Below are 13,526 nucleotides of genomic sequence, written 5' to 3' on the forward strand. Positions count from 1 at the left end.
CGTGGCTCATCCAGATGGGGCTCCTTTTTGAAAAGAACCCACCTACTTCAAAGTCCCCTTATTCCCATCTGCTCATGCATTTCAGCATTTCAGTGCTTCATTAGTAAACTTCGAAATGGCCATTTGCGTGGCCATTTTGAAGTTTGGGACTAGTGTAAACACGGCCTTTACCTGCCTGGTCCATGTGACTCCACCCAGAACAAGCTCAGCTTCCTCCCATGCATTACAAGATCCAAACTCCATCAAAGCTGGTCAGGCCCAAGAGTTGGGGCCTGCAGGGGTCAGGAGTGTGCAGATAGCAGAGCTACATCTGATATTTAGAAGGAGGACGTAGAAAGAGCAGTGAGATGACTAAAGAAAAACAAAAGCCCTGGAAATGATAAGCTCATGGGAGAGATGATCAAATAGAGCACAGAAAGTATGATTCAGTGTGATTCAGGAAATACACCAACTCTGTAGCGTCGCAAGGAAAGAAGGAAAGGCCACTAAGGAATGGAGAAGGTCTGTGCTAGTGACAACACAGAAGAAAGGAAGTGCACAGAACTATTGCACTAATGAATCATCAAGGCAAGGTGCTGATGATGATACTGATGGAGCGATTGAGATCACTGCTAAAAGAACATCTAGCAGACAAGCACATGGGATTTGGGAAAGATAGAAGTACCATACAGCATATATAGGCACAAAGATTAATAGCGGAGAAAGTTTCCTAACCAGCAATGCGTGTAAGGAAATATGGAGAACTGAGAATGATTAAAAGAAAACACACAGCCAGACATTGTGGCATGAGGACATCATGAACCCCCATCTCTGAAAGGAAAGGGAAGATCACAGTTCGTTCCATGCATGTTCCAGCTTCCCTCCCATCCCTTGGCCCTGCTGCATGTTCCACAGTTCTTCTGGTGGTGGCCACACACCTTCAGGCTCGAGGACCCATCTTCCTATTATCAGTCCCCTTACCAAAGCAATAATCTAACTGTGACCATGAATGAAACTACCACTTAGCTCTTTCCCTCATACAGGAATGTGTTCATCTTTAAGGTGTGACAGAACTGCTTGCTTTGTGATGCTACAAAATAGCTCGCCCCCCCCGAGACCTCCCCCAGTCTGGAGAAAATAATTAGTTTTGGTATGGCATTATGAGGAGGAGATTAAATGTTGGAATCTTGTCTCAAAGAATTTTGTCCCCAAATGCATCAATAATGTGAAAATACTGAACAGCCCTCATGAGGAATTAAAAAATGAAATGACTAAAAATTAATGAATAAAAAAGGAAAGAAAAACTGAGGAAGAGGGGGCTTCTGGAAGGAGCGTTTCCTTCTGTAAGATCCCCGTGCCCTGCACGTCTGAACGTGTATTTTGGAGTCTGGAAGAGCTTCTTCTGGACTCCACATAATGCGCCCATATGCTAATGAGGTACAGAACATTTCCATCCATGCCTCATTTGCATCATAAGAGCATAAGAATGGCCATACTGGGTCAGACCAAAGGTCCATCCAGCCCAGTATCCCGTCTGCCGACAGTGGCCAATGCCAGGTGCCCCAGAGAAGGAGAACAGAAGACAATGATCAAGTGATTTATCTCCTGCCATCCATCTCCTGCCCTTGTACTGAAGGCTGGGGCACCATACTTTACCCCTGGCTAATAGCCATTTATGGACCTAACCTGCAAAAATTTATCAAGCTCTTTTTTAAACCCTAATAGAGTCCTGACCTTCACAGCCTCTTCCGGCAAGGAGTTCCACAGGTTGACTGGGCGCTGTGTGAAGAAAAATTGCCTTTTGTTAGTTTTGAACCTACTACCCATCAATTTCATTTGGTGTCCCCTAGTTCTTGTATTATGGGAAAAGGTAAATAATTTTTCTATATTCACTTTCTCCACACCATTCATGATTTTATATACCTCTACCATATCGCCCCTCAATCGCCTCTTTTCCAGACTGAAAAGTCCCAGTCTCTCTAGCCTCTCCCCATATGGGACCCATTCCAAACCCCTAATCATCTTAGTTGCCCTTTTCTGAACCTTTTCAAATGCCAATATATCTTTTTTGAGGTGAGGAGACCACATCTGCATGCAGTACTCAAGATGTGGGCATACCATAGTTTTATATAGGGGAAGTATGATATCTTTTGTCTTATTATCTATCCCTTTTTTAATAATTCCTAACATCCTATTTGCCTTACTAACTGCCGCTGCACACTGCGTGGATGTCTTCAGAGAACTATCCACTATAACTCCAAGATCCCTTTCCTGATCTGTCGAAGCTAAATTTGACCCCATCATGTTGTACGTGTAATTTGGGTTATTTTTTCCAATGTGCATTACCTTACACTTACCCACATTACCCACATCTCCAGGACAGCTCATTACCACGTCACTTCTGGAAGAAGCGGCACGTGAAGACACAGAAGCAGGATCTCTCCAGGCAGGGGCTGCACCCACGGGCTGTCTCTGTTCTGACACAGCCTGTGGCAGGGCCCAAGACCTCAGTGGGTGACAAACAGTGCAGAGGGAGGAGGAGGCCGGGTGCCAGGGAGGACGGGTGGCAGGTGTGAAGGGGAACCCGGCCAGGGCTTGTGGCTGAGGGAGGAGGGGAAAAGGGCAGTGGGGGGGTTGGCAGGGTCTGAGGGGACAAGGGGATCAGGGCTCTGCGGAGGGGTGGGAGGGACAGGATCTGAGGGGACCCACTGTGGGGCCCAGGACAGCTGGCAAGGGGCAGCCGGGGCTGCGGGAACCCCCAGCTGGGCTCAGAGCAGTGGGGGATGGGTGAGAGAGTCTGAAAGGGGAGGCCAGGCTGGTGGGGGAGGGGAGGAAATCTCATTCAGTGGCCAGGGGCCCTGCAGCTGCCTGTTGCTCATTTCCAAAAAGGCCCCTTGGGAGGTCCTGCTCTGCAGGCCGGCGAGCTCAGTGCCTTGAGCATTGGCCTGTTAAACCCGGGGGGTGAGCTCAGCCCTTGAGGGGAGCCATTTAGGAGTCTGGGGCAAATGGGTCTCTTTCCACTACTTCCCTTCTTCAAAGGGAGGCTGGTGAGCAGGGCGTGAGGACGTCATCAATGAAGTGCTGTGCTGCATACGCAACACTTCATTCAGCTAATTCTCCCCCGCTCCCGGCAACTTCAAAGTGTTAAACTCCTCCAAACTTTGAGGACTCAAGGGACTTTGGTGATGGACCCTGGCCCTGGGGCAGGATTGGCCACGTCCCACATAGGTAGTCAAGGTGTAAGGGCAGGGCCACAGTTCATGAGTCAGGCTCAACCCCTACGGCAGAGCAGGGCACACACAGTCTGTGTAGCAGCCCTGGCTCTGGGGCAGGGCTGGGCCGTCTTTAATCAGGCTCAGCACCTTGTTAGCAGCTTGTGTGCAGCCACGGCTAAGCTGCCATTCCTTTGAAGTAGCCCAGGCACTTTGAAGCACTGGCGGGTTAGTCAATTGCTTGTAAAGTGTTCTACTGACTGCACCGGCTCTGCGCTGAATGGCAGATAATTATTAATGGCAGATAATAAACCAAAGGGGTTGTGTAGAGTTGCACAAGTGGGACTGAAGGGCAGAAGGAGACAGAAAGTCTCCAATTTGAGAAGTTCCCATATAAACTCTGTAGTGTCGACACACCCGAAATAATCCCACACTGTGACTGGTTATAATAAGGAATTTGTCTTTTCACATTGCCAGTTCACCACCATTGTTATTCCCCAGGGCAGAGGTTTTCCAGGTTTGCCTGCACTACAGAGTTATTTCAGAATAGCTTATTTCAGAATTATTCCTCCCAAATAAGCCATTTGATAAGAACCCCTTCACGCGCCAAGGAAGCCCCGGCATAAACAAAACCTATTGGAAAACAGCGCGTCCCCACACAAGAGAGCCTAGTTCAGATTAGAGTCCTTGAAGCACACGGGCGCTATGGCGACACAGCAGCATTATTTCGGAATAAACTATTCTTTGAAAGAGCCCCACTTACCTGTCCATACAGCCCCCATTCTCTCTCTTGGAACAGGCACTATTTCTCATAGAATGAGGTTTAAAGACCTCGTGAGGTCCCTTCCACTTCCAGTACTCCATAAAAGAGACTGGAGGATAGTCACAGTGCAGACACAGCCTGAGACAGCCAGGCAGGTTACTGAACTAATTTAGAAATAGTGGATGGCTTTTTTTGAGGTCTTTAAACCTCTTTGTACGAGAAATAGTGCCTATTCCAAAAGAGAGAATGGGGGCTGTATGGACAGGTAACTGGGGCTCTTTCAAAGAATAGTTTATTCCGAAATAATGCTGCTGTGTTGCCATAGCGCCCGTGTGCTTCAAGGGCTCTAACCTGAGCTAGGCTGTCTGGTGTGGGGACGTGCTGTTTTCCAATAGGTTTTGTTTATTCTGGGGCTTCCTTGTCACGTGAAAGCATTATTATCAAATGGCTTATTTGGGAGGAATAATTCTGAAATAAGCTATTCTGAAATAACTCTGTAGTGCAGACAAACCTGGAAAACCTCTGCCCTGGGGAACAACAGTGGTGGTGAACTGGCAATGTGTAAAGACAAATTCCTTATTACAACCAGTCACAGTGTGGGATTATTTCGGGTGTGTCGACACTACAGAGTTTATATATATATATATTTATACATATGAGTATACACATGTCATAGAACTGGAAGGGGCCTCAGGAGGTCTCAAACAGAACAAACCCTGAGGTTCTTCCAAAGGCCCTTGTGATGTCACAGACACACCCACCAGTGCCCTGCAGGGCTCATGTCCTGCCCCTGGCAGCCCCCTTTGGAAACGCACCCCAAGGGTCTGGAACACGAAAGACACATAAAAAACACAAAAACCCGAACTCCTCCCATCCTCAGTGTCCTGTGGGATCCTGGCACTGGGGCAGGTGGGGAGAGAGGAGGGGAGATTGGTGGTTTCTGACCTGTACACTGCAGAGGGCACAATAAATGAAAGGGGCATTTTAACTCTTCCCGTCCTCAATGTCCTCTGGGCAGCAACTCCAGCTTCCCTCCGGCACAATGTCTGTGCTGGGGAATGGGAAGGTGGGGTTGTTGTGGGCAGTCCAGCTGTGTGGGTCGGCCCCACGAAAACACATTTTTTTCAAGTGCTACAGGGCTGGTTTTTGGTTTAAGACACAGACGAACACAGTTACCTTCCTATCAGGAAGCAGTAACATAACAAGGAGACTATTGTGGCTTAGCTGGCTAACATACCCACCCCATAAACAGGAGATGCCCAGTGGTTCCCTGTTGTATGTCGTCCCTGGGCAATCTCTCTCCCTGCTGGGGAAGGTAAAGGCTGATGGAAAAGGAGCATTGGAAAGAATCTAGTCACAGCCTGGAGCTCGGGAAAAGGCAGTTGTGATTGGTGTGGTGAAGGTGCTGCTGTGGCTGCCAGAAGAGAGTCTGTGCCTCACAGCTTTGTGGTTCTGGGGGCTGCCTGTGCCAGCCAGCTCCTCCAGCACGTTTGTAACACAGACACAATTCCCTGTCGGCAGGAGCTCTGTTCTGCCCTGTCTGCGGGAGAAGCTCCTGCCCCAGCCCTGCCGCTGCAGAGACACCCCCCAGCCCTGTCTGTGCACACACTAGTGCATGACACGGAGCGTCTCACTCCCAGGCACACCCAGCTCTGCCCCCACCCCAGCGGTAATTCACCTCTCACCCCAGCTGTCCCCAGTGCTGACCTGACACACCTGAGATCCCTCTTGTAGCTTCCTTCTGCTTCCTCACCAACATTTCCTAACCTTGCTGGGAAGCAAAACTCCTGCAGTGGACATGAATTGTGCAGGTGGGAGACGTTCTGACACAGCCCCTGGGTAGGGCCCAAGGTTTCAGCTGGTGACTGTGCAGTGCAGAGGGAGGGGGAGGCCAGGTGCCAGGGGAGAGGTGGGAGGTGTGAAGGGGAACCTGACCAGGCCTTGTGGCTGAGGGAGGAGGGGAAAAGGGCAGTGGGGGGGGGGTTGGCAGGGTCTGAGGGGACAAGGGGATCAGGGCACTGGGGAGGGGCGGGAGAGACAGGATCTGAGGGACGCACTGCAGGGCCCAGGACAGCTGGCAAGGGGCAGCCGGGGCTGGGGGAACTCCAAGCTGGGCTCCGAGCAGTGGGGGATGGGTGAGGGAGTCTGAAAGGGGAGGCCAGGCTGGTGGGGGAGGGGAGGAAATCCCAGTCCAGTGGCCCTGCAGCTGCCTGTTGCTCATTTCCAAAAAGGCCCCTTGTGAGACCCTTTGCAACTGGCCGGCTAGCTCAGTTGGTCAGAGTGTGGTGTGAATAACGCCAAGGTCATGGGTTCCAGCCCCATGCTGGCCATGGGCAGGTCTTTTCTGCTGGCCTTGATGTGGTTGCTCTGGACACAAGCCCAAAAGAGCTGAAGGACCAGGCTGACAGGTTGGCAGGGAGCAAGTCAGAGGCTTAGGGAAGGGCTGCAGAGTGGTCCTGGGGGAGGTGAGGTTCCCCAGATTCCCAACTCTGCAACACACACCTCCCACAGGAAGGAGCAGCAGGAGCCCTGCACCAAGGGCACCAGCCCCTGACAGCAGCTCCCTTGGCTTTCTCTGCTCCCCATCTCCCCCCTGCCCAAGGCCTTCTGGCCTCACAGGCTCCCTCCCTGGACACCTGCTACTGCAGCACCACAGGCCCAGGTAACTCACCAGTGGTGCCAGTCCCTGCCTGCCCTACTCCTCTTCCTGCCTGAGTTCTGCTTCTTCACTCAGGTCCCCCAGCTGCTGCTCTGGTGGGCAGAGGGCTGGGGAAGGCACAGGAAGGGCCCTTGGGGGTGGGGTGCAGAAGCACAAGGAGAAGGCCCTGGAGGAAGTCCATGATGAGCAGCTTTGGCCATGGGAGCTCAGGTGAGGGGCAGAGAGGTAGAGGTGACAGGATGGGTGGGGGGGTCTCTGCAGAGGTGGGGTTGGCTGCCAGTCCTTGGGGAACGGGGAGAGGCCTGTGGGGAGGAGAGGAGAGAGCAGCAGGCAGCTGGCAGCAGAGCTCAGGGGAAGAGGCAGAGCTGGGATTGGAAGAGGTGAAATGGGAGAAAGAGCACAGGTGGCCTCAGAGGGAACAGGCCAAGCAAACCAGATCCCCTCCCACTCCTCGGGAGCTTCCAGCGCTGGCACCAGCCTCCCCAGTGCAGCTATCACAGGCCACAGTGGACATTCTGGTGCTTTACATGATGCTGACAGACCCTGACCAGAGAGGTGCAGAGTTATTTCAGAAGAGTTTATTCCAGAATTATTCCTCCAAAATAATCTAGTTCACAATGACGCCTTCACGCCACAAGGCAGCCCCAGAATAAAGAAAACATATTTCAAAATGGCTCCTCCATGCACAAACAGAGCCTGTCTGTGAGTAGAGACCCTGGAGGCCATGCTGGGGATATCACTGCACAGCAGAGTAGTTTTGGAATACGCTGTTCTTGAATAACTTATTTTTTAATAGCCCCAATTACCTGCCTATACAGCCCCATTCCAAAATCTCTGTTTTGGAATTGGCACTGTTGGACGAGAATGAGGTTTACTGCCTTGCAAAAAGCTGTCTGTTATTTCTATATTATTTCAGTGACCTGCCCGGCTGTCTCAGGGTTAGGACCTTATTTGGAGGTTTCAGGGTTTGAGTCCCAGGCTGGGAAAGCTGCATTCACCTTGCCTTGTGCATCAGGAACCCAAGAACCCTGCCCATGCCTGGGGCCATGTGCTGGGTCCCAGACTGTCAGGTGAAACCTGAGAAAGTTAAAGAAAGCAGCATCCTGGCCTTCTGCAGCCTGCTGTGATTGAACAGGGGTTCGTACTCCGCATTGTGGCTGCAGCAACCTGGTTTCAAATGCAGGTCACAGCAGTAACAGTCCAGTATTTGAGTAGTGCTGCTTTTATTTCACCAGGAGGATGGTGAAATACTGCAATGCTTTACCTAGACAGGTGTTGCAATCTTCATCCCTAGAGGTTTTCCAGTCCTGGCTTGAACAGACCCTGACTGGGGTGATTTAGTTGGGGCTCTGTGCTGCTTCCCTCTCTCATCCAATGCAAGAGAGAAAGTGAGGTGACTCATGATGCCTGCTGGATCTCGGTCTTTGGCTGAGCTGGCTGGAGGGGTTGGGGCAGTTGGATGGTGCTGAAGAACTTGGCGGTGTGCCCAGAGATCCCTAGAGGGCTCATGCTGGTGTGATCTGGTGAGACTGCCCATGTAGCTCAGCAAAACTCTGGGTCCAGGGAGGTGACCCAGCCAGCAGCAGCTGTTCAGAGGACACCAGGCACTGCAAAGCCAGGCTGCCAGACCCCAGCAGCACCAGGCAGTGGCATTGTGATGCAGGCAGTGATGCCCATAGAGCCCTCCCACAAGGCTGGGCTGCCTCTGGTGAGAGAACGTGGTGATGCACATGTGACCCATGCACCTGACAGGGAGACACCCCTGGAGGGGACGGGGGGGAGTTGTGTCTGCATCACTTTCGGTGGGCAGGTTTAGCAGGCAGAAGGTTCTGGAGTTGGGGTGACTCCTGTGGGCTCTGTGTCTGTGGTAGGAGAGCAGACAGGGCAGCTGCTGCTCCAAGGCCATGTGCTCTGGGTGAGCTGGGAGCAGCTGAGCTCAGGAGCAGGCAGCAGACTGGGGTCCCTCCATCAGAAGCAAGTTGCAGAATGTGGAGATGGTGTTACCCCCTGCCAGGGAACATGGGCCGTGTGCCCTGCTCACAGCTGAAGAGGGAGGGGATAGGCAGGGTCTGAGGTGAAACCTAGCAGGAGGCTTCACTCTGCTTTGCTGGGAGGGTCTCTGCCCTTTATTCCCTTCACTCCATTACCATTCCTAATACCCCTTCACTGCGGTGCTGATGAGTGACCGCCTGACCTGCAGTGCTGGGTGTCTTCTGAGCAGCTGCTGCTCTGCCTGTCTTGTTTTGAACTACATATTCAGCACCTCATTAGCATGCGGGCTTCTGTGGCACTTCGACAATGACCCGACTACTTCGAAGTCCCCTTATTCCTGTCCGCTCATATGCTCAAGTTTTATGAAGGGGTGAGTGTACACAAGTCTGAAGTGATGTGTCAGGGCCTGCACAGACTGGGAAGAATTGTAAGAAGGGGCTTTTGAAGGGGTTAGGGAGAACGTTTGGGTGTGTTGATTGGCTCTTTCCAGTATAGGACTGCTGAGCCTGAGAGGCACAGTGCACTGCTCCATCTGCTTGAGCGGGGACACTGACTTGAGGCTTGGTTGTGAACTCTGGGTGTGGTATTTTCCCAAGCTTATGCCATATGACTTTTCTGCCTCTTTCAGGAAAAGCTCATTTTCTACACTCAGAGGCTGTGCTTGTGAGTGGGGAAGCATTACCCCTGCGAGGCACCCAGGGCTGTGCGAATTTCCCAGGCTCCTGGGTGGGGGCTTGAGCCAGTTCTATGTGAGATAAATGAAAAAGGGACCCCTAGATTTTGAAACAGGCCCTGGTTGCTGCTGTTTCATTCAGATGAAAGGCTTACATTACACAGCTGTAGACCCTCTTGTCAGACCGAGCTCCTTCATGAGTTCCTCAGTAAATCAAAGGGGTGACTATCCTCCAGTCTCTTTCATAGAGTACTGGAAGTGGAAGGGACCTCACGAGGTCAACAGGCCCAGTTTCCTGCACGTTTCCTTTCATAGACTCCCCAAACGTCAATCAAAACTGCAGCAGCTTCGATGAAACATTAAAAAGCATTTATTCCCCACAAAAAGATCAGTTGCATGTGTTTCCAGGTGGTATTGGTGCAGGAGTCCAGAACTGTTACAAGAGAAAGAAAAGAGAAATTCCAGTCTAATTCCTAAATGTGCTCAAGCTGAGCCAGATTGGAAGGTTTCCCTTCCCCATAACTTCCAGCAGTTTGTGCTTCCTGGGATGCTTTTCCAATTAGGCCATGTCAAAGGCTTCTTTGTCTTTCCAACATTGTTGCTGCCTTCAGTGTAGGTACAGGAGGAGAGGAGAAATGATCATGTCAATGTCCCTTTCTTTACATGCTCATCTGGGTGCCAGAAAGATCCTCGGTGTGTGTCAGAGCCAAGCAGCTCATGGTGTCCAGCCCATTGAGCAGCTGCCTTTCATGGCCATTGTGAACCTGTTGCCTACATGTCCCTTCCTGGTGAATGGCCAGGGATTGTAACTGAACATCTAGCTGGGTGTGGGTCACTCCTTTGTTGCTACTGCAGAGTTAGTGCGTGGGCATTTCTCAGATTCACAACAAAGAAAGAACAAAGACAAAGAAAGAGCAAATGTTTTGTCTTCCAAGGTGAGAAATGTACATTTTTGAGAGAGAATTTTATCCCTCATTGCTTCCCTTTGCTTGTGTACCCCAGTGGCCTAATGGATAAGGCATTGGCCTTCTAAGCCAAGGATTGTGGGTTCAAATCCCACCTGGGGTGAAGCATCTGTAGTAAGTACAGGCCTCTAGTCTTAGGTCTGAACCACAGTGATGGTCAAAACTTTGCTAACAGAAAGCAAAGTGCATCTGTAAGCAAAAGGAATGCAGTGCTCTCAGAAGTTGGCAAGAAGAGGGTTGATGTTGCAGAAACCTGTCTGGTTTGTGTGTTGAAACAGGAATGTGGTAGCCAGCACACCTGACCCTGGAATGTTCCACACATCAGAAAGAAAAGGCTGACCCATCCCAATGACAGGGGCAAAAGGGTAATATGATGGAGAGGGTTTTGTTCAAACCACCATGTACAAGGTGAGAGGTGGCGCCTGACTATGTAAAAGGGCTGTACCTCAATATGTCAGGAGTGATGAGTAAGCTGTTTGTGCCTGTGTATAAGAATGTAATCTTGGGATGTGGTCTGGGTCTGGCAGAGGGGGCAGTGGAAAGTCCCGCCACTGACTGAGCTGAGTCCATTGACTGTGGGTGCATATTTGTAGTATGCCCTGACTTAGACTAAGAAATCTACAGGGAACTACTACTGTATCCAATATGGCAATAAACCTGGCCGACGTGCCTTCGCACCTTACTAGACTCTGTGGTCATTGCGGGTTCTCTTCGAGTCTGCTGTGTCAGCTATCTGCTGAGCTGGGGCAGCGCACAGAGGGAACACACGCATGCAGCTGAGTGATACATTGGAGAGAGCAGAGCACCACGCTGGTGGCAACTCTGACAACAGCATCCTTTCCCAACTGGTAGTGTCAAGGTAAACAAAAAGGGGGGCCTTTCAAAATCAGACAGAATGACTTGATCAATTGTGTGCTCCGGTGGAGCTTTTGAAGTCCATGGGGCTGCCTTTGTGCAAATGAGTTGTTGCATATTCATATCACTGCCTCATTCACATCTGGGAGGGTTTCAGGCTTCCCCAGGCTCTGCACCCCATCCAGCAGCAGGAGAAGAGCAGGTTTATTAGCTGACAGGACACAGCATCTTTCAGAAGACTCAGTACAGCAGGCAGAGACAGCCAGTCTAATCCATGTTGGGGAGAGGAGGCCCTGAGGGCCCCCAGAGCTAAGGCCTTGTCCTCTCCTTTGTCTCTCTCCCTCCCAGCCAGACTAACTGCTTCCTACCTCCCAGGTTCAATCTAAACTCCTTGGGCTCCACCTCCCCCTTTGTCTGCAGGACAAAGGTGTTACCTGGTCACCAGGTTACCCTCAACAGGAGCCCCACACCCTCTGTGAGCCACTCACATACACACACGTACCCCCCCACATCACAGCATCTTCTGAAGTGGTGCACTCCCACAGCCCCTGCAAAAGAGAGGCTAGTGTGGCCACATCCTGCGTGTATCAGACAGAAGCTGGGTTGTGGAGAAGGAGAAAGGGGTTGCTTGAGAAGAAGCAGATCCTGAAAATGGGCCACTGTGGGAAAGGAAGAGACTCAAAGCTGTGGGTATCCAGGAGTCTCCTGTTACCACCTGCCTTCAGCCTGAGGAGACTGATGGAGTGAGCTCTCTCCCGCTGGCGGCACAAGCACTCTCCTCTTCCTGCCCTCGGCTTTGCCATTCCTCTGTACGCAAGTGACACTCTCTTCTGAGTCATTGTTCTTCAGTCCCCTGCAGGACAAACCCGGCTTCCCCAGCTCCTTTTCCTCCCCATGTCCAGAGTGGTTTTACAAATGGAGTTTAATTAAACTTTCTCTCTCTTGAACAAAAAAGCAATAAAGCAGCACTTTAAAGACTAACAAAATAATTTATTAGGTGAGCTTTTGTGGGACAGACCCACTTCTTCAGACCAGAGCCATAGCAGAACACAGTCAATATTTAAGGCACAGAGAACCAAAAATAGTCATCAACATTGACAAATCAGAAAAAAATTATTATCAAGGTCATCAAATCAGAGAGTAATGCGGTGGGAGGTTGGGGGGGGGGTCAGAGTCAAGAGTTAGATGAAGGCAAGTATGCAAAAGAGCCCCTATAGTACCTCAGAAAATTTGCATCCTGGTTCAAACCACATGTTAACGTGTCGCATTTGAATATGAACGAGAGTTCAGCAGTCTCTTTTTCCAAAGGAGACAGAAAATTTTTCTTCAAGAAGATGCAAATTCTTGTCATTAACAGACTGGCCCACTCCATTAAAATGTAGAGTAACTGGTTTGTGAATCAGGAATGTTTTCATGTCTTTTTTTTGCCCATTAACTCTTTGTCTAAGAAAGTTTGAAGTTGTCAACTTTGATTACTATTTTTGGTTCTCTGTGCCTTAAATACTGAGTCTGTTCCGGTCTGGCTCTGGTCTGAAGAAATGGGTCTGTCCCACAAACGCTCACCTGATAAATTATTTTGTTAGTCTTTAAAGTTCTACTTCACTGCTTTTTTGTTTGGATAGTATACAGACTAGCACGGCTTTCTCTCTGTTATTTTCTACCTCCGGGGCACCCTACAGCTGCCTCCACAGACCAGGCTTCTCCCACCCACAGAGCTACCGCAGCTAAGGGAGGCAGATGGTTTCTGCATGTAGGGCAGCTTTCTCCCATCTGCCTCGAGCCTCAGCAGTGATTACAAAGAAGTGGGGGAGAAACAAGTTACGGATACCATGTTATTCAACAGGTATTGCTGGGTCTGCATTCAGTGTCAGTAACTCCTCTCTGGGTGCTTCCATACAAGCCCCCTCCTTCCAATGGGGCGTGCTAAGCAGGCATATCGGAGAAGACTAATGAGGTGCTGTGATGCATATGTAGCTCTTCATAAGCGTAATGGCCACCTTGGGAACCTCAAAGCGGCTGACTTTGAAGCACTGACAGGCAGTGTAGCAGCAGGCGCTTCGAAGTACCTGCCGAACGTCCAAGTTCCCTCACTCCCAACAGTAGGCTGCAGCTGCTAGCTCATCACACAGAGATACAGATACTTTGAGTGTGGTATTCCGGTTCCACTTCCCCTGATCACGAGAGGGCTAATGGAACCTTCAAAATAGGCCCCAAGTTCAAAAAAAGGTATGTCCGAATATGCAAACTGTGTAAGTTATTTTGAGATGCACCTGCAGCCTTTCTCTCAGTTACAACCACTCAGCCTTTCAGGGCCTTTCCTCTTCCTTGTTTGTTGCCAATCCCAAAATAGCCCCTACAGAGCAGAAGGCAGCTGGCCATATGACACCTACGTTAGGTGTGACTGGTGCAGAATCCCTGTCAAAGTCCC

General features: G+C 50.6%; 2 non-coding genes across 2 annotated transcripts; both read left to right on the top strand.

Moving 5' to 3' along the window:
* Positions 1-6,210: 6,210 nt before the first annotated feature.
* On the top strand, positions 6,211-6,284 carry TRNAI-AAU (transfer RNA isoleucine (anticodon AAU)). Its single transcript has one exon. It is a non-coding gene; the product is annotated as a tRNA-Ile (tRNA).
* A 3,989-nt stretch (positions 6,285-10,273) lies between these two features.
* Positions 10,274-10,346, top strand: TRNAR-UCU (transfer RNA arginine (anticodon UCU)). The gene has a single exon. It is a non-coding gene; the product is annotated as a tRNA-Arg (tRNA).
* Positions 10,347-13,526: the final 3,180 nt, after the last annotated feature.

The sequence above is a fragment of the Carettochelys insculpta genome, unplaced genomic scaffold, assembly GCF_033958435.1.
Source record: "Carettochelys insculpta isolate YL-2023 unplaced genomic scaffold, ASM3395843v1 scaffold_0035, whole genome shotgun sequence".
Classification (NCBI taxonomy): domain Eukaryota; kingdom Metazoa; phylum Chordata; order Testudines; family Carettochelyidae; genus Carettochelys; species Carettochelys insculpta.